The sequence below is a fragment of the Microcaecilia unicolor genome, chromosome 3 (genome assembly GCF_901765095.1).
Source record: "Microcaecilia unicolor chromosome 3, aMicUni1.1, whole genome shotgun sequence".
NCBI classification, from domain to species: domain Eukaryota; kingdom Metazoa; phylum Chordata; class Amphibia; order Gymnophiona; family Siphonopidae; genus Microcaecilia; species Microcaecilia unicolor.
In genome coordinates, this window is record NC_044033.1 from 234,420,544 (window position 1) to 234,440,115 (window position 19,572).

A 19,572-nucleotide genomic window follows, 5' to 3' on the forward strand; every position below is an offset into this window, starting at 1 on the left:
GCCCCATCCCTCCCTCCTCTGTTCCAAGTCCCCCTCCCTCCTCTGAGTTCCAGGCCCCCCTTCTCTGAGTTCCAGGCCCCACTCCCCCATCCCTCCTCTGAGTTCCAGGCCCGCTCCTCCCTCTCTCCTCTGAGTTCCAGGGCCCCCCTCTCTCCTCTGAGTTCCAGGCCCCCATCCCTCCCTCCTCTGAGTTCCTAGTCCCCCTCCCTCCTCTGAGTTCCAGGCCCCTATCCCTCCCTCCTCTGAGTTCCAAGTCCCCCTCCCTCCTCTGAGTTGCAGGCCCCCTCCTGCCTCTCTCCTCTGAGTTCCAGGCCCTCCTCCCTCTCTCCTCTGAGTTCCAGGCCCCCCCTCTCTCTGAGTTCCAGGCCCCCCTCTCTCCTCTGCGTTCCAGGCCCACCTCCCTCCCTCTGTCCCCTCCGAGTTCCAGACCCCAACTCCCTCCCTCCCTCCCTGTCTCTCTCCCCTCCAAGTTCCAGGCTGCCCCTCCTTCCCTCCCTTGCTCTCTCTTTCTCACCCCTCCGATTTGAAGGCCCCCTTTCATTCCCTCCCTCCCTCTCTCTTTTCTCTCTCCCCTCCGAGTTCGAGGCCCCCCTCTCTCTTCTCTGAGTTCCAGGCCCCCTCCCTCCCTCTTTCTTCTGAGTTCCAGGCCTCTCTCTCCTCTGAGTTCCAGGCCCCCCTCCCTCCCTCTCCCTCCCTCGCTCTCTCTCCCTCCCTCTCTCTCTCCTCTGAGTTCCAGGCCCCCCTCCCTCTCTCTCTCTCCTCTGAGTTCCATACCCCCCTCCCACCCTCCCTCTCTCTCCTCTGATTTCTAGGCCCCCTCCCTCTCCTCTGATTTCCAGGCCCCCTCCCTCCCTCCCTCCCTCTTTCTTCTGTGACTTCCAGGCCCCCCTCCATTCCTCTCCTCTGAGTTCCAGGCCCCCATCCCTCCCTACTCTGTTCCAAGTCCCCCTCCCTACTCTGAGTTCCAGGCCCCCCTCCTCTGAGTTCCAGGCCCCCCTCCCCCATCCCTCCTCTGAGTTCCAGGCCCCATAAACCGCTACTAAATGGACTTGGGAAAAATCCACAATTCCGGGAATAACATGTATAGAATGTTTGTACGTTTGTGAAGCTTGCCAGGTACCCTTGGCCTGGATTGGCCGCTGTCGTGGACAGGATGCTGGGCTCGATGGACCCTTGGTCTTTTCCCAGTGTGGCATTACTTATGTACTTATGGGCTCTGGCGGCAGCAGTGAAAAGCGCGGCGCTTCAACCGGCCTGCCTTCCCTTCTCAGCTGTGCCTCTGGTCCCACCCTCATTTCCTGTTTCTGCCAGGGCGGGACCAGAGGCACAGCTGAGAAGGGAAAGCAGGCCGGTTGAAGTGCCGCGCCGCGCCTTTCACTGCTGCCGCCAGAGCCCAAGGAAAGAACTTAGAAATTGTGGCCGGCACCCAGGAAGGCGAGGGGCAGGCGGAGGACTGGCAGAGGAAGGCGGCCAGCATGGGTTGGGCTACCACTTGGCGGGAGGGGGGCCTGGAACTTGGAAGGGAGGGAGGGTGTGCTGTCAGATGAAGAGAAGCATCCCAGCGTCTGAGCTCGTGTTTCTCTTTGTCGCGCACTCGATCAACGTCTGAACACGCTCGTGTGTCTTTTGGTCGCTTGCTTCCCTCCTCCCTGCTTCTGGTAGTAACGTTTTTCTTTTTTTTTCTATTTCTCTGGTGTTGCACTGCATGCAGATTTTAGCAACTTAGGGTTTAGTTTTTAAGGTTTATGTTTTGTATGTTTTGTTGCTCCTTTTTACTCATTTGTTAGCATGTAAACCACTTGGGTCTACTAATGGTTTAGTATCTACCTCAGAAACATACATATAAAGACCTCTCCCCTTTCTTCTCTCCTTCCCTCCACCCCCTCCAACACCCTCTTTCCAGCAGCAGAATTTGGTGACACAGACATAGATTTCACATTTCTTTTTTGTTTTAATTTCTTTATTGAACAAAATAAGTATGTAAGGCACAAGCTCAGAAAACATTTCAGTATTTTTTTATTCAATTCTTTCCTCAGCAATCCTCCAGACCAAGACACTTGGGTTATGCACTCCTACCAGCAGAGGGAGACTGAGAACACTAAAACTTCTTATACAAGTAGCCTGTGCAGTATTTTCTCAGTCTCAGCAGAGGGTAGATGTGTTGCAGCCTGTGCAGTATACTCAGTCTGGTAGGCCCGTTTGGGGTTTCTAGGTTGGGTTGTAAATGTTAGAGAACCCACACTTGGATCTCTGTTACAGGGGCTTCTTATTCCCTGTGGGGTGTCACACCCGGGTGGCCGGGTCCCTCCCCCTGTGCTCTTCCTCTGGAGGACTGCTTGACCTCGTTCTGTACCCTTGAGGCGTTTAGGCATCAGCAACGAGGGAGGTTTAAAAAAAATGTTTTTAAAAGGCGGCTATTTTAGCCGTTCTTGTGGCAGTCCAGAGATAAAACGTCTTCAAGGGCGTTCTTGCTTTAGGCGGTTTTGCCTATTAGTCTGTCAGAGCACAAAGTAATGTTTGTTGTTATTGTGTTCGCGGCCATTATGGCTAAGCCGGCGAGGTGTTGGTTTTGCGCGAAGCGTGGTGTTGAAGTGAAAGGTGGCCAATGTAAATTTTGTGGGGAGCTTACATTGTCAGCGCTCTTGCTCCCCGTGCTTTCCCCTGAGTCGGTGGAGGTGTTGGGCGGTGATTTGACCGCACATTCCGGGCCGGCAACGGTGGGGCCGGTTTTGGCGGGAAACGCAGCCATTTTGGCTGCGCGTCCCGGGTCAGCCTCGCCGGAGCAGTTTTTGACGGGAAGCGCGGCCCTTTTGGCTGCGCATTCCGTACTGGAGCCAGGGGACCCGTGTGTGGAGGGAAGCGCGCCTAGTTTAGCCGCGGATCACGTGATGGACCTGCCGCCTCGGGAGCGAGGTGGGGTCTGTCGCGGAGACTGTGGGAAGTGTTGGGGCTTCATTAGTGTCGGGGGGGTCTGGTTTTCCCCCTGAGTTTGTTTGGTCTCTGTATAATGCCTGGAGAGCTGGCCCCTCTCAGGCTGTTTGTTCCCCAGAGGCTGCTAGCTCAGTGGGAGTTAAGCGCCCGTGGGTGGATATTTCCGAGCCTATGGAGATACTTTCTCTGCCTGGGTTGGAGATTTGGAGTGACCCAGGAGAGGCGGATCTCTTAGATGAGTCTGAGGATCAGGATGGGCTAAGGCCTGGGGAAGATTCTTCAGTGGTTCGCATTTTTCATTAGGAGGAGTTGTTAGAGCTCAGTGATCAGGTGATCTCTATTTGAAGTTTGCTCCGGCGGCCACTCCCTCTGCGGAGGGACCCAGGTAGATCCCTTGGTTAAGGGGATTCGGAGAGCCTCCCGTTCCTTTCCCATGAATTCAGACATTAGAGACATGGTTTTTCAGGAATGGTCTGTGCCAGAGGCTGCTTGTAAGGTGTCTAGGGCTATGACGCGGCTGTATCCCTTGCCTCCGGAAGATTTGGCCCTGCCGAAACCACCTACTGTGGATGCGGTGGTTACGGTGGTTACTAAGGCTACAGCCATTCCGGTGGATGGCGGTACAGCCTTACGGGATCCTCAGGATAGGAAGCTAGAGTCCTTTCTGAAGCGTAGCTTTGATTTGTTGGCATTGGCCTTGCAAGCCTCTATGTGTTGGGGCTTGGTAGCCAGAGTTTGTTTCCATTGGGCGGAGAAGCTCTTGGATGAGCCTGCATTAGATAGGACTGGTTTGGTTCAGGAGCTGGCCAAATTGGAGATGGGGTCTTCGTTTTTGGCGGACACCCTTTATGATTTGCTAAGGGCTTCGGCTAAGAATATGGCTCTGGCGGTGAGGGCTCGCAGGGCTCTTTGGCTTAGGGGCTGGGTGGCAGATGCGGCCTCTAAAGCAAAGTTGTGTTCTCTTCCTTTCAAAGGTTCTATGTTGTTTGGAGAGGACTTGGATAAACTGATGAGTGGTCTTGGGGATACCAAGGTCTCACGGTTGCCGGAGTTGCGGCCTAAGGCGGCTAGTCAAGGTGATTCGGCTAGAGGCCTTTAGATTGTAAGCTCTCTTGAGCAGGGACTGTCCTTCCCCTTGTCTAAAATTGTACAGCGCTGCGTAACCTTAGCAGCACTATAGAAATGCTAAGTAGTAGTAGTAGTAGTAGTAGAGGTCGGTTTAAGGACGCAAGGCGGTACAGGCCGGGCAGATTTGTATCTCCTTCTAAAAGCTAGTTTTTCCAGCGGATGCAGTCCTTTTGAGGGGGTCGTCGAGGAGGTCGGGGATTCCTCCGGAGGTGCCGGAAATGGTAATAATTCCTCCTTATGAAGGTGTGCGGGTCCAGCCTCTGGTGAAGGTCGGGGCATGCCTTCGTCTGTTTTATCAGTGTTGGACCCAAATTACTTCAGATCAGTGGGTGCTGGAGGTCATTCGCGATGGTTATGCGCTCGAGTTCGAGCACCCACTGCCGGATCTGTTTCTTCCCTCTCCTTGTCACTCTCGAGTCAAGTTAAAGGCTATTCAAGAGACCCTAGGTCGCTTAATCCAGTTGGGAGCTGTGGTACTGTTCCTCGGCATGAGCAGGGAATGGGTTGTTATTCCATTTACTTTGTGGTGCCGAAGGAGGAGGACCAGTTTCGACCCATTTTAGATCTCAAGAGAGTCAATGGGGCGCTCAAGGTGCCATCCTTCCGCATGGAGACTCTGTGCTCGGTCATAGTGGCTGTTCGTCAGGGAGAATTTCTCACGTCATTGGATCTCACAGAAGCGTATCTGCACGTGCCGATTCCAGAGGCCCATCAGTGTTTCCTTCGTTTTGCTTTTTTAGGGAGGCACTTTCAGTTCTGTGCTCTGCCTTTTGGTCTGGCAACGGCTCCACGCACCTTCTCCAAGATAATGGTGGTGGTAGCAGCGGCTTTGCGGAGGCAGTGAATTCTGGTGCATCCGTATCTGGACGACTGGTTGATCCGGGCAAAGTCTCGGGCTCACAGTGTTGTGGCGACGGCTCAGGTGGTCGCGTTTCTGGAATCACTCGGATGGGTAGTGAATGTAGTCAAAAGTTAGTTGATCCCATTGCAGAGTCTGGAGTACTTGGGAGTGCGGTTCGACACGGCAGTGGGTCATGTTTTTCTGCCGGATTCTCGGATCGCCTCTCTTCAGCAGCAGGTCCGGCTGTTAATGTCCTTTCAGAGTCCGATGGTTCGAATGTACCTTCGGGTTCTGGGCCTCATGGCAGCGATGATAGAGGTAGTACCATGGGCCAGGGCTCATATGCGTCAGCTTCAGGTGGCTCTGTTGTCCCGGTGGTCTCCCCAGGTACACAGTTTGGAGTTCCGGTTGCCATTGAGGGGGACTCCTCGGCGCAGTCTCCAGTGGTGGCTGTGCTCAGCCCATCTGAAAAAGGGCATACTGTTGGAACCTCCCCAGTGGGTGATTCTGGTAACGGATGCCATTCTGCTGGGCTGGGGAGCTCAGTGTCTCGGTTGGTCCGCGCAGGGGCGGTGGTCGACGGAGGAAGCTCAGTGGTCTATCAACCGGTTGGAGACGAGGGTGATTCAGCTAGCTCTGTTGGCGTTTCGCTCAAGTGTGGTCGGAAAGGCGGTAAGAGTCATGTCCGACAACGCGACAGCGGTAGCGTATGTCAACCGGAAGGGCGGTACAAAGAGTCCGCGGTTGGCAATCGAGATGGCTCTGCTCATGAGTTGGGAGGAAAGGCATCTAGTGCAGATTTTGGCGGCGCACGTTCCGGGGTGGACAACTTGAACGCGGATTTTCTAAGCAGACACATGTTGGACCCCGGAGAATGGTCTCTGCACCAGTTGGTGTTCGACCAGATAGTTCTAAAGTGGGGAATACCAGTAGTGGATCTCATGGCATCGGCACAGAATGCTCAGGTTCCTCTGTATTTCAGTCGGCGTCGGGATCCGCGAGCGGAAGGGATCCAGGGCCGTGCCTAGGGTCTCTGGTGCCCCCCTGCAGACTATCGGTTGGCGCCCCCCACCCCCCGTCCAGCAGAGCAGGAACAGAAGGGAGCAGGCAAGTAAGCCGGACCTCAGGAAAAAATAGCACTGTATGTATCCCTCATTGATAAGTCTCTGACTCTAAAGTTTAGCAATTTCATTAAAGTAAAATGTATTTTCACATATCACATCCTATCCAAGGAGAATGTTTTATATATGTCACCCGTCTGTGGTAAAACTTCACACAGTATCAAAATACCTCTAATATGTAGTCGTGCCAGCCGAGGAAACTAACTGTGCTCAGCTCACAAGAGACAGAGTGAACATAAAATAAAACTTCATCCTTAAAAGATAATATCGGATGAATGCATGAAGGTGAATATGAATTCCTGTGAATGGAATCAATTTGATTTACAATAAATCCAGATACTACTCCCTCATATATATAACAAAAAATTATTTAAGTGGAATGGAATTATTTGACTGTACTGGTAAACAGAAAGAAATACTCTATTGCATTCTAATCTCCTTTGCACCAAAGGATATAATTCAGATCAAACATTTATCTCTGATCAACTATCTCAGATCAAATATTTATTTCAGATCAAATATTAAGGTTTCCTTGCTTACAGTCACTTAAATCTACCTAGCCTTTATATAGCTTATAGGATTTAAACACTCTTAAACTGAAATTCACCCTTTTCTATTCTTCATAAACTTCAAGTAATCCTGAAATATTCAGATCCTTTTCTCACTAGAGAAACTTCTATCACCACCAATCTCTTTTCACTTATATTTTCTCATTTACCACAATCAAGCACTCTTTTATAACTTCAGTCAACAAACACAGGAAGTCACAGCTGGATGTCTCTCTTGGCAAAGGACAGCTCTCACTCTGTTCACTTCCAGGGCAGATTTCTTAACAGAAGCTGATCATCCAATCAGAGAGCTCTATTTGAATGCAGATTAACATACTCATGGGAATGTTTAGTGAAAAACACCGGACTAATTTGCATATGATTTAAACAAATCTGAGCATATGACAACCAAGTACAGACTCCCAGCACCTGAATTCTGCAATTAGATTTAAGGCAAATACTTTTAAAACTTATTTTTAGCACTTTTAAAATTTCAGGTTCTCTTTAATTTGAATGCTGTTTCAAGCTCTGAAACTCACCCTGGCTGAGGAGCTAGTCCCAAACCGAAGCATAAATAGCAATCTGGTTGTATTCTCACGTAACTTGAAGAGTGTGCCTGCCTCAATTAATACTGCTCCTTTGCATGAAAAGGGGTGGGCAGTGGAGATAGGAGAATCACAAGTTCAGGTGAAAGATTTTGCAAGTAAGCAGACAGACGGCAGGGCAGTAGCGTTACTGCATCAGCACGGCCCTGATGCGTTGGGCCTTCCGTGGCCTCAATGGGTGTTGCTGTACATGTTTCCCCCTTGGACCTTGATAGGTCGAGTCCTACAGAGGGTAGAATGTCATGCGGGTCCGGTGTTGTTGGTGGCTCCGAATTGGAGCCTTCCTCGACAGCCGCTCTAAGCGAGAGCCTCCGGGCCATCCTTCCAGGGATCCTGGAGGAGCTGTTGTGCCCTTCTCCTCCGGTACCGGGGGTGCTTGCGCCGCCAGTGGCGTCGAGTGAGGCGACGGCTGACCTCTTGCCCGTCGTGAGATCTCCGATACTGGTACCGCCTGCGGTACCTGCGTCGGCTGCCACCCAGGCAGACTCCCCGACAACATCGATGGAGGGAGCTTCATCGCCGCTGATGCGGGAGTCTGCTTCTCGACGTTCCCACCGTGGTCTTGTGTCTACGGAGTCGAGGCGGGCACGGCTTCGGACAGAAGTCCATGAACTGGTGTCCGACACCGATGGTGAGGTCTCGTGGGAAGCAGAGGAAGACATCAGATATTTCTCAGATGAGGAGTCTGGCGGTCTTCCTTCTGATCCCACTCCCTCCCCTGAAAGACAGCTTTCTCCTCCCGAGAGTCTATCTTTCGCGGCCTTTGTCCGGGAAATGTCTACGGCAATTCCCTTCCCTGTGGTTACGGAGGATGAGCCAAGGGTTGAAATGTTTGAGCTTTTGGACTATCCTTCGCCACCTAAGCAATCATCCACAGTACCCATGCATCATGTCTTCAAGAAGACACTGCTGGAGAACTGGGCGAAGCCGCTAACTAATCCCCACATTCCCAAGAAGATCGAGTCCCAGTAGCGGATCCATGGGGACCCTGAGTTGATGCGGACTCAGTTGCCTCACGACTCTGGGGTTGTGGATCTGGCCCTTAAGAAGGTCAAGAGTTCTAGAGAGTATGCTTCGGCGCACCCGGGCAGAGACTCTAAAACCTTGGATTCTTTTGGGAGGAAGGCCTACCATTCTTCAATGCTCGTAGCCAAAATCCAATCTTACCAGCTCTACACGAGCATTCATATGCGGAACAATGTGCGGCAGTTGGCGGACTTGGTGGATAAGCTCCCTTCTGAGCAAGCCAAGCCTTTTCAGCAGGTGGTCAGGCAGCTGAAGGCGTGTCGTAAATTCCTGGCCAGGGGTGTTTACGATACTTTTGATGTCGCGTCTAGGGCCACTGCTCAAGGTGTGGTGATGCACAGACTCTCATGGCTGCGTGCCTCCGACCTGGAGAATAGGATTCAGCAGCGGATTGCGAATTCTCCTTGTCGAGGGGATAATATTTGGTGAAAAGGTCGAACAGGTGGTAGAACAGCTTCACCAGTGGGACACCGCATTCGACAAATTCTCCCGCTGAGCGCCTTCAACATCTACCTCAACTGGTAGACGTTTTTATGGCGGAAGAAGGACTGTTACCTATTCTTCTAATAGGCGTAGGTACAATCCTCCATCTCGCCAGCCTGCTGCCCAGACCAAGCCCCAGCGCATTCGTTCTCGTCAACAGCGTGCAACTCAGCAGGCCCCTGCGGCTCCCCAGCAAAAGCAAGGGGTGGGCTTTTGACTGGCTCCAGCAGAGCATAGCCAAAATCAAAGTGTCTGTGCTGGACGACTTGCCGGTCGGGGGGAGGTTAAAATGTTTTCACCAACAGTGGCGTCTCATAACCTCCGACCAGTGGATTCTTCAAATAGTCCGGCTAGGATACTCCCTCAATTTGGTTTCCAAGCCTCCAAATTGCCCACCGGGAGCTCAATCCTTCAGCTTCCAGCACAAGCAGGTACTTGCAGAGGAACTCTCCACCCTTCTCAACGCCAATGCAGTCGAGCCTGTGCTACCGGGGCAGGAAAGGCTGGGATTCTATTCCAGGTACTTCCTTGTGGAAAAGAAAACAGGGGGGATGCGTCCCATCCTAGACCTAAGGGCCCTGAACAAATATCTGGTCCGAGAAAAGTTCAGGATGCTTTCCCTGGGCACCCTTCTTCCCGTGATTCAGAAAAACAATTGGCTATGCTCTCTGGACTTAAAGGATGCTTATACTCACATCCCGATACTGCCAGCTCACAGACAGTGTCTTCGGTTCCAGCTGAGGACACGGCACTTTCAGTACTGTGTGCTTCCATTTGGTCTCACCTCTGCACCCAGAGTGTTCACGAAATGCCTGGCGGTAGTGGCGGCGTCTTTACGCAGACTGGGAGTGCATGTGTTCCCTTATCTCGACGATTGGCTGGTAAAGAACACCTCGGAGGCAGGAGCTCTGCAGTCCATGCAGGTGACTAGTCAACTCCTGGAGCTACTAGGGTTTGTGATAAATTATCTAAAGTCCCACCTTCTCCCAGTCCAAAGACTAGAATTCATAGAAGCTCTGCTGGACTCCCAAACTGCTCATGCCTACCTCCCCGAGGCCAGGACAGACAATCTTCTGTCCTTGGTCTCCCAGGTACGAGCGTCTCAGCGGATCACGGCTCGGCAGATGTTGAGATTGCTCGGCCACATGTCCTCCACAGTTCACGTGACTCCCATGGCCCGTCTACACATGAGATCAGCTCAATGGACCCTAGCTTCCCAGTGGTTTCAAGCTGCGGGGGATCTGGAAGACGTGAACCAGTTGTCCACAGGGTTTCTTCAATCCTTTCATTGGTGGACGATTCGCTCCAATTTGACCTTGGGACGTCCCTTTCAAATTCCTCAGCCGCAAAAAGTGCTGACTACGGACGTGTCTCTCCTGGGGTGGGGGGCTCATGTCGATGGGCTTCACACCCAGGGAGCTTGGTCCCTCCAGGAGACGGGTTTCCAGATCAACCTCCTGGAGTTACGAGCGGTCTGGAACGTGCTAAAGGCTTTCAGGGATCAGCTGTCCAATCAAATTATTCAAATTCAGACAGACAATCAGGTTGCCATGTACTACATCAACAAGCAGGGAGGCACCGGATCTCTCCCCCCTGTGCCAGGAAGCCGTCAGGATGTGACTTTGGACTTGCCGTCATGGCATGCTTCTACAAGCCACACACCTGGCAGGCATAAACAACAGTCTGGCCGACAGGTTGAGCAGGATAATGCAACCTCACGAGTGGTCTCTCAACTCAAGAGTCGTTCGCAAGATCTTTCAAGCATGGGGCACCCCCTTGGTAGACCTTTTTGCCACTCAGACCAATCACAAGGTCCCTCAGTTCTGTTCCAGACTTCAGGCCTACAGCAGACTAGCATCGGGTGCCTTTCTCCTGCATTGGGGGAAGGGCCTCCTGTATGCGTATCCTCCCATACCCTTGGTGGGGAAGACTTTGCTGAAACTCAAGCAGGACCGTGGAACCATGATTCTGATCGCTCCATTCTGGCCGTGACAGATCTGGTTCCCTCTTCTTCTGGAGTTGTCCTCCGAAGAACCGTGGAGATTGGAGTGTTTTCCAACCCTCATAACTCAGAATGAGGGGGGCGCTTCTGCATCCCAACCTCCAGTCCCTGGCTCTCACAGCCTGGATGTTGAGAGCGTAGACTTCGCCTCCTTGGGTCTTTCTGAGGGTGTCTCCCGAGTCTTGCTTGCTTCCAGGAAAGATTCCACGAAGAGGTGTTATGCTTCCAAGTGGAAGAGGTTTGCCATCTGGTGTGACAGCCAGGCCCTAGATCCTCGTTCTTGTCCTACACAGACCCTGCTTGAATACCTTCTGCACTTGTCTGAGGCTGGTCTTAAGACCAACTCTGTAAGAGTTCATCTTAGCGCAATTAGTGCTTTTCATTACCGTGTAGAGGGTAAGCCTATCTCGGGACAGCCTTTAGTTGTTCGATTCATGAGAGATTTGCTTTTGTCAAAGCCCCCTATCAAGCCTCCTACTGTGTCATGGGATCTCAATGTCATTCTCACCCAGCTGATGAAACCTCCTTTTGAGCCACTGAATTCATGCCATCTGAAGTACTTGACTTGGAAGGTCATTTTCTTGGTGGCAGTCACTTCAGCTCGTAGAGTCAGTGAGCTTCAAGCCTTGGTAGCTCATGCTTCTTATACCAAATTTCATCATAACAGAGTAGTCCTCCGCATTCACCCTAAGTTCTTGCCAAAGGTTTTGTCTGAGTTCCATCTTAACCAGTCAATTGTCTTGCAAACATTCTTTCCCCGACCTCATACCCGCCCTGCTGAACGTCAGTTGCACACATTGGACTGCAAAAGAGCATTGGCCTTCTATCTGGAGCAGACACGCCCACACAGACAGTCCGGCCAATTGTTTCTTTCTTTTGATCCCAATAGAAGGGGAGTGGCTGTCGGGAAACGCACCATCTCAAATTGGCTAGCAGATTGCATTTCCTTCACTTATGCCCAAGCTGGGCTGACTCTTGAGGGCCATGTCACGGCTCATAGTGTTTGAGCCATGGCTGCGTCAGTGGCCCACTTGAAGTCAGCCACTATTGAAGAGATTTGCAAGGCTGTGACGTGGTCTCCAGTCCACACATTCACATCTCATTACTGCCTACAGCAGAATACCCGACACGACAGTCAGTTCGGGCAGTCGGTGCTGCAGAATCTGTTTGGGGTTTAGAATCTAACTCCGCCCTCATAGGCCCATTTTTATTCTGTTCCAGGCTGCACTCTCAGTTAGTTGTTGTTGTTTAGGTCAATCTCAGTTATGCCCTCACCGTTGCGAGGCCCACTTGACCAATGTTTGCTGTTTTGAGTGAGCCTGGGGGCTGGGGATACCCCATCAGTGAGAACAAGAAGCCTGCTTGTCCTCGGAGAAAGTGAGGTTACTAACCTGTAGCAGGTATTCTCCGAGGACAGCAGGCAGATTGTTCTCACAATCCCGCCCTCCTCCCCTTTGGAGTTATGTCTTCCCTTGTCTTTGCTTTATACTGGACTGAGGAGCATGCTGGGAATGGGCGGGAAGACGGTCGCGCATGCGCGATGCATGCGGATCTCGCGAGAGCTAGCAAACTTCTGTTGCTAGGAAGACTTTCCAATCCTGGGGCTGCCGTGGACGTCACCCATCAGTGAGAACAATCAGCCTGCTGTCCTCGGAGAATACCTGCTGCAGGTTAGTAACCTCGCTTTCCTGCCTCCTAGAGCTGCCGCATCCCTCCACCACCCCTGCGGCGGGAGAATCAGGAACAGCTGCAGTGACATCTCCGCCTCCCCTAGTTTCCTCAAATGGCGCTTTCCAGAGAATCTGGTCAGCAATGAAGAACAGCTGGACTCTTGGTTCTGAAGCTGCTAATACTCTGCTGATGTCACAATGTTGCCCCTTCTACTCATCCCCTACCCCATTGATGATGTCATGCTGCCTGGTTTACCCTTTCCTGCCTGCACCTTTTCTGAAGATATGTTTTTTTTTAATTCAGCTTTTCTGAAAGTTGTGTTGAAATAATTAGAGGGGTGGATGGGGGTTATTGGAAAAGACAGACAAGGGCTTCAAGGGCTTCAACAGATTCTACCGTCTTCAGAGCAGGGTGCAGCTGGAAATAGATCTGCACATTATTCACTAGTAGCTTGCAACGCTCTTGCAGTTCCGTCATGATTTTCTGAATGGCAATTATATCTACCTGAGCTTTCTTCTGAGCATCTGCCACTTGACAAATTGGGGTCCGAACATCCATTGCAGACTTCTGGAGAAGGACATGCTTCTCCCCCAAGTGTTTCACCAGACCCGCCAAGATCTTTCTTTGATTCTTTACTGCATCATCCAGGAAAGTACTTGAGATCCCATTTCTTCACATCTTTTCTTCTCTGTAGTTCACATTTGTTCCTCAATGGTTATAAGTATTGCCCAATCCAATTTTAAGATCCCTCCAAACAGAAAAAATAGCAGTTATGTAGCTTTTGCTTCTTATAGGTAGAGACACCCCGGCAGCTATCCCCAGCGATGGAATGCCTGGGAATTGGAGGTGTAACCGATGTTCGGGCTGCCTCTGGCGTGGGCCTCAGAAAGAGAAAAGGATGGGGAGAGCCAGGAGGAGATGGAAGTGGCATCACCTGATAAAAAATGCCCCCTAGCGATGGCAGTGCTTGGGGACAGGACATAGAAGAAGACCCTGAGAAGAAGCTCGAATGTGTCCCCTCCAAACGCTGGTTTCCATTACTTCCGGGGGCCGGAAGTGTCAGAAATGCTGCTTTCCGGCTCTGGAGGGAGGTCCACTTGGCTAGAACGCCCACACCTGCTGAACAGCCGGACTCTTGGTTGTGAAGCTGCTGATATTCTGCTGATGTCACAATGTTGCCCCTTCTACTCATCCCCCACCCCATTGATGATGTCATGCTGCCTGGTTTACCCTTTCCTGCCTGCACCTTTTCTGAAGATATGTTTTTTTTTTATTCAGCTTTTCTGAAAGTTGTGTTGAAATAATTAGAGGGTGGATGGGGGTTATTGGAACAGACAGACAAGGCTTCAACGGATTCTACCATCTTCAGAGGCAGAGTGCAGCTGGAAATAGATCTGCACATCATTCACTAGTAGCTTGCAACGCTCGTGCGTTCCGTCATGATTTTCCGAATGGCCATTATATCTACCTGAGCTTTCTTCTGAGCATCTGCCACTTGACAAATTGAGATCCGAACATCCATAGCAGACTTCTAGAGAAGGACATGCTTCTCCCCCAAGCGTTTATCCAGACCGCCAAGTTCTTTCTTTGATTCTTTACTGCATCATCCAGGAACGTACTTGAGATCCCATTTCTTCACATCTTTTCTGCTCTGTAGTTCACATTTGTTCTTCACATCTTTTCCTGTTCCTCAAAGATGGTTTCTACACGGGGAGGACAAGAGTGCGGCTATGGTGGAATGGCAGGCAACACTGGTCTTCGGGCCGGAAGTGTCAGAAATGCTGCTTTCCGGCTCTGGAGGGAGGTCCACCTGGCTAGAACGCCCACGCCTGCTGCCGTTCTATCCTGATCATTGCAGCTGGGATGGTGTTCCTGCCTCCTAGAGCTGCCACATCCCTCCACCACCCTTGCGGCGGGAGAATCAGGAACAGCTGCAGTGACGTCTCCACCTCCCTAGTACCTTCAAATGAGGCAATTTTAGAATTGCGTAAGCAACAGCAATTGCCCATGGCACTTTCCAGAGAATCTGGTCAGCAATGAAGAACAGCCGGACTCTTGGTTCTGAAGCTGTTGATACTCTGCTGATGTCACAATGTTGCCCCTTCTACTCATCCCCTACCCCATTAATGATGTCATGCTGCCTGGTTTACCCTTTCCTGCCTGCACCTTTTCTGAAGATATGTTTTTTTTTATTCAGCTTTTCTGAAAGTTGAGTTGAAATAATTAGAGGGGTGGATGGGGGTTATTGGAAAAGACAGACAAGGGCTTCAACGGATTCTACCGTCTTCAGAGCAGGGTGCAGCTGGAAATAGATCTGCACATCATTCACTAGTAGCTTGCAACGCTTGTGCAGTTCGTATAATTTCCGAATGGCATTATATCTACCTGAGCTTTATTCTGAGCAATCTGCCACTTGACGAATTGAGGTCCGAACATTTATAGCAGACTTGTGGAGAAGGACATGCTTCTCCCCCAAGCGTTTCACCCGGCCCGCCGAGATCTTTCTTGATTCTTTACTGCATCATTCCAGGAGATCCCATTTCTTCACATCTTTTCTGCTCTGTAGTTCACATTTGTTCTTCACATCTTTTCCTGTTCCTCAAAGATGGTTTCTAGACGGGGAGGACAAGAGTGCGGCTGTGGTGGAATGGCAGGCAACACTGGTCTTCGGGCCGGAAGTGTCAGAAATGCTGCTTTCCAGCTCTGTAGGGAGGTCCACCTGGCTAGAACGCCCACGCCTGCTGCCGTTCTATCCTGATCTCTGCAGCTGGGATGGTGTTCCTGCCTCCTAGAGCTGCCACATCCCTCCACCACCCCTGCGGCGGGAGAATCAGGAACAGCTGCAGTGACGACTCCACCTCCCCTAATACCTTCAAATGGGGCAATTTTAGAATTGCATAAGCAACAGCAATTACCTATGGCGCTTTTCAGAGAATCTGGTCAGCAATGAAGAACAGCCGGACTCTTGGTTCTGAAGCTGCTGATACTCTGCTGATGTCACAATGTTGCCCCTTCTACTCATCCCCCACCCCATTGATGATGTCATGCTACCTGGTTTACCCTTTGCTGCCTGCACCTTTTCTGAAGATATGTTTTTTTTATTCAGCTTTTCTGAAAGTTATGTTGAAATAATTAGAGGGGTGGATGGGGGGTTATTGCAAAAGACAGACAAGGGCTTCAAGGGCTTCAACGGATTCTATCGTCTTCAGAGCAGGGTGCAGCTGGAAATAGATCTGCACATCTTTCACCAGTAGCTTGCAACACTCGTGGAGTTCCGTCATGATTTTCTGAATGGCAATTATATCTACCTGAGCTTTTTCTGAGCATCTGCCACTTGACAAATTGGGGTCCGAACATCCATTGCAGACTTCTGGAGAAGGACATGCTTCTCCCCCAAGCGTTTCACCAGACCCGCCAAGATCTTTCTTTGATTCTTTACTGCATCATCCAGGAACGTACTTGAGGATCCCATTTCTTCACATCTTTTCTTCTCTGTAGTTCACATTTGTTCCTCAATGGTTATAAGTATTGCCCAATCCAATTTTAAGATCCCTCCAAATAGAAAAAATAGCAGTTATGTAGCTTTTGCTTCTTATAGGTAGAGACACCCCGGCAGCTATCCCCAGCGATGGAATGGCTGGGAATTGGAGGTGTAACCGATGTTCGGGCTGCCTCTGGCGTGAGCCTGAGAAAGAGAAAAGGATGGGGAGAGCCAGGAGGAGATGGAAGTGGCATCGCCTGATAAAAAATGCCCCCTAGCGATGGCAGTGCTTGGGGACAGGCCATAGAAGAAGACCCTGAGAAGAAGCTCGAATGTGTCCCCTTCAAACGCTGGTTTCCATCACCTCCGGGGGCCGGAAGTGTGAGAAATGCTGCTTTCCGGCTCTGGAGGGAGGTCCACTTGGCTAGAACGCCCACACCTGCTGAACAGCCGGACTCTTGGTTGTGAAGTTGCTGATACTCTGCTGATGTCACAATGTTGCCCCTTCTACTCATCCCCCACCCCATTGATGATGTCATGCTGCCTGGTTTACCCTTTCCTGCCTGCACCTTTTCTGAAGATATGTTTTTTTTTTATTCAGCTTTTCTGAAAGTTGTGTTGAAATAATTAGAGGGGTGGATGGGGGTTATTGGAACAGACAGACAAGGGCTTCAACGGATTCTAACGTCTTCAGAGCGGGGTGCAGCTGGAAATAGATCTGCACATCATTCACTAGTAGCTTGCAACGCTCGTGCACTTCCGTCATGATTTTCCGAATGGCTATTATATCTACCTGAACTTTTTCTTTTATTCAGCTTTTCTGAAAGCTGTGTTGAAATAATTAGAGGGGTGGGTGGGGGTTATTGGAAAAGACAGACAAAGAGAGAGAGAGAGGCCCAAGTATCAGCCTGCCTGTCTGACATTGCTGTATGGATGTCTCACCGGCATCTGAAACTAAACATAACTAATACTGAGCTTCTTATCTTTCCCCCTAAACCCACCACGCCTCTTTCCCCATTCTCTATCTCTGTTGGATAACACTCTAATCCTCCCTGTCTCATCAGCTCATCACACTGGAGTCATCTTTGACTCCTCTTATTTCTCTGTACATATCCAACAGCCTGCTAAAAGCTGTTGTTTCTTTCTCTATAATATCACCAAAATTTGTCCCTTCCTTTATGAGCACACTACCAAAACCCTTATCCACACTCTTATTGTTACCACCCCTCTCGGCTGGACTGTAGTGATGTGCTTCCAGATACCTGATGGTTGTAGTCGTGGCGAATATCCAGGGAACACACACTCACAGCCGAAGGAGTGGAACAAATAAACTAACCTTGTCCTTTACTCTCAAAGAATAAAGGAGGAAAAGAAGCTAAATTTAGGATTTGTTCCTGAACTGGAAGAACCACACCTTCAGATATGCAATTATCTTTTTCTTTATTGGATACAATGCAAGCAAATTTTCATTCAAATAAACTCAAATTCACATTTAGTGTGTGGCTTAATAGAACTGCAATAACATATTCCACATTCAAATATAGTTTTACATTATATACCCTTAACTTATTCTTTCAACAAATCACCTAAAAAGGCAGAAAAGAACTTTTTCAGATAAATATTTAAATTGTCTTTTTTTTTTTTTAATCAAAATCAGATATTTGTTTCTATACTCTTTCCTTATTATTGAAGTCAGAATTTGAGTCTTTATAGGTATTATGGATGTTTGTGCAAGATTCTCACTTGAACCCAGAACACTTAAGCAAGTCAGGAAAACATGGATTTTTTATATTTGATGTTGTTCTTGTTCTTTAGTTTTCCCTTAAAATGTTGTAAACCAAAAAAACTTATATGTCCTTCAACACCCTTTGCCAATGTCACTTAGCTGTGGTTGAATTTATTTAGGTGAGGTCTTTCTTGCGTTGGAGCTCAGCCGGAACCCTTCAGGGGATAATTCACCGATCTCTTCTCCCTAAACCTCACTTATAAAGAAAATAATTCGGGAAGCAAAACCTTAGAACTGCCTGAGCTGAATCAGGAACGGACTCTACTCTGGTGACAATTAATCAGTTCTCAATACTGTGGCCATACTCTCTAATTGAAATAAAATAAGTTAAAGGTTTTCTCACTACAAAACCTATTTCTCACTGTTGATTCCCTAAACTGTTGCAGGAGAAGACTTTTGCACTGCATACAGGGACATACCTCTGTTTCACTCCAAACCAAACTAAATTTGGTTTAAAATTTCTCACAGCTTTCTATAAGTACAACTCTCTCTCACCCAAGACACATCAGTTTTCCCCACATGTATTCAGCAACACAGCCATGAAAAAGGCAGTCTTGTTCATTTAAGTACTCACTTTCAAACTCTAATCATCTCATTCTCAGTACCAAGGCTCACCTTCACTCACTTTCAATATCAAAGTACCCCTTTTTCAATGTCACATTTCACTTTAAACTCATAAAATATATACTTTTATTTCTTATATTTCACACACTCAGCCTTTCTCTCCATGCTCACAGTCCTGGTCTCCAGTTCACCAGTCTCCCTGGCAACTCACCCCCCCCCCCCCCCCCCCCCCCCCCAGAGGATCTGACATCACTCAACCAATCAGCTTGTCAGAGAAAGACAGTTTTTTTTTCTCTGATCTGTTTAGAATCTCCCTCCCCCATAGGAGTTACTGCAAAACTTACTACACAGAGAATTTCAAAGTTAATTTTAACCTGACGAGTACCCAAAACAGCAAGAAAACTTTTATAGTACAATCCCCACTTAATCATGGTTTATTTCTTGAAAAATAAAACCATATTTAAGAAACATCTCACACTTTCTTCAGCTAACTCTATTAACAATTCCCAAACTAAACTTTAAACCTTTTCCAGCCAGCAGCATCCACCAACACCCTGGAACAGCCCCTCCAGAGCCCCAGAAAAAAACATTTAATATATGTTACCATATATTACATTATCACCTCTTGCTTAGACTACTGCAACTTGCTTCTCACAGGTCTCCCACTAAGCCATCTCTCTCCCCTTCAATCTGTTCAAAATTCTGCTGCAAGACTTTTATTCTGCCAATGTTCTATGGTTCATATTAGCCCTCTCTTCGACTTCCTGAGTATGTACGTCAAGCTCCATCTTTGGCCGTCTTCATATCTAGACTAAAAACCGAGTTCCAGGCCCCCACTCCCTCACTCCCTCCCTCCCTATCTTCTCTTCCCCCTCCGAGTTCCAGGCTGCCCCTCCTTCCCTCCCTCGCTCTCTCTTTCTCCCCCCTCCGACTTCAAGGCCCCCTTTCCTTCCTTCCCTTCCTCTCTCTCTCTCCCCTCCAAGTTTGAGGCCTCCCCCTCTCTCTCTCCCCTCTGAGCTCGAGGCCCATTTCTCTCTCTCTCTCCCTCCCTCTCAGTTCCAGGCCCACCAGCCCTCCCGAGTTCCAGGCCCCCCTCCCGCCGAGTGATAGTTCGACCTGCGCTGGGCGCCCTCTTTTGCCAGTCCTCCACCTGCCCCTCGCCTTCCTGCGTGCTGGCCACAATTTCTAAGTTCTTACCTTGGGGTCTGGCGGAAGCAGTGAAAGGCTTGGCGCTTCAACCGGCCTGCCTTCCCTTATCAGCTGTGCCTCTGGTCCCACCCTAGCGGAAACAGGAAATGAGGGCGGGACCAGAGGCACAGCTGAGAAGGGAAGGCAGGCCGGTCACTGCTGCCGCCAGAGCCCAAGGTAAGAACTTAGAAATTGTG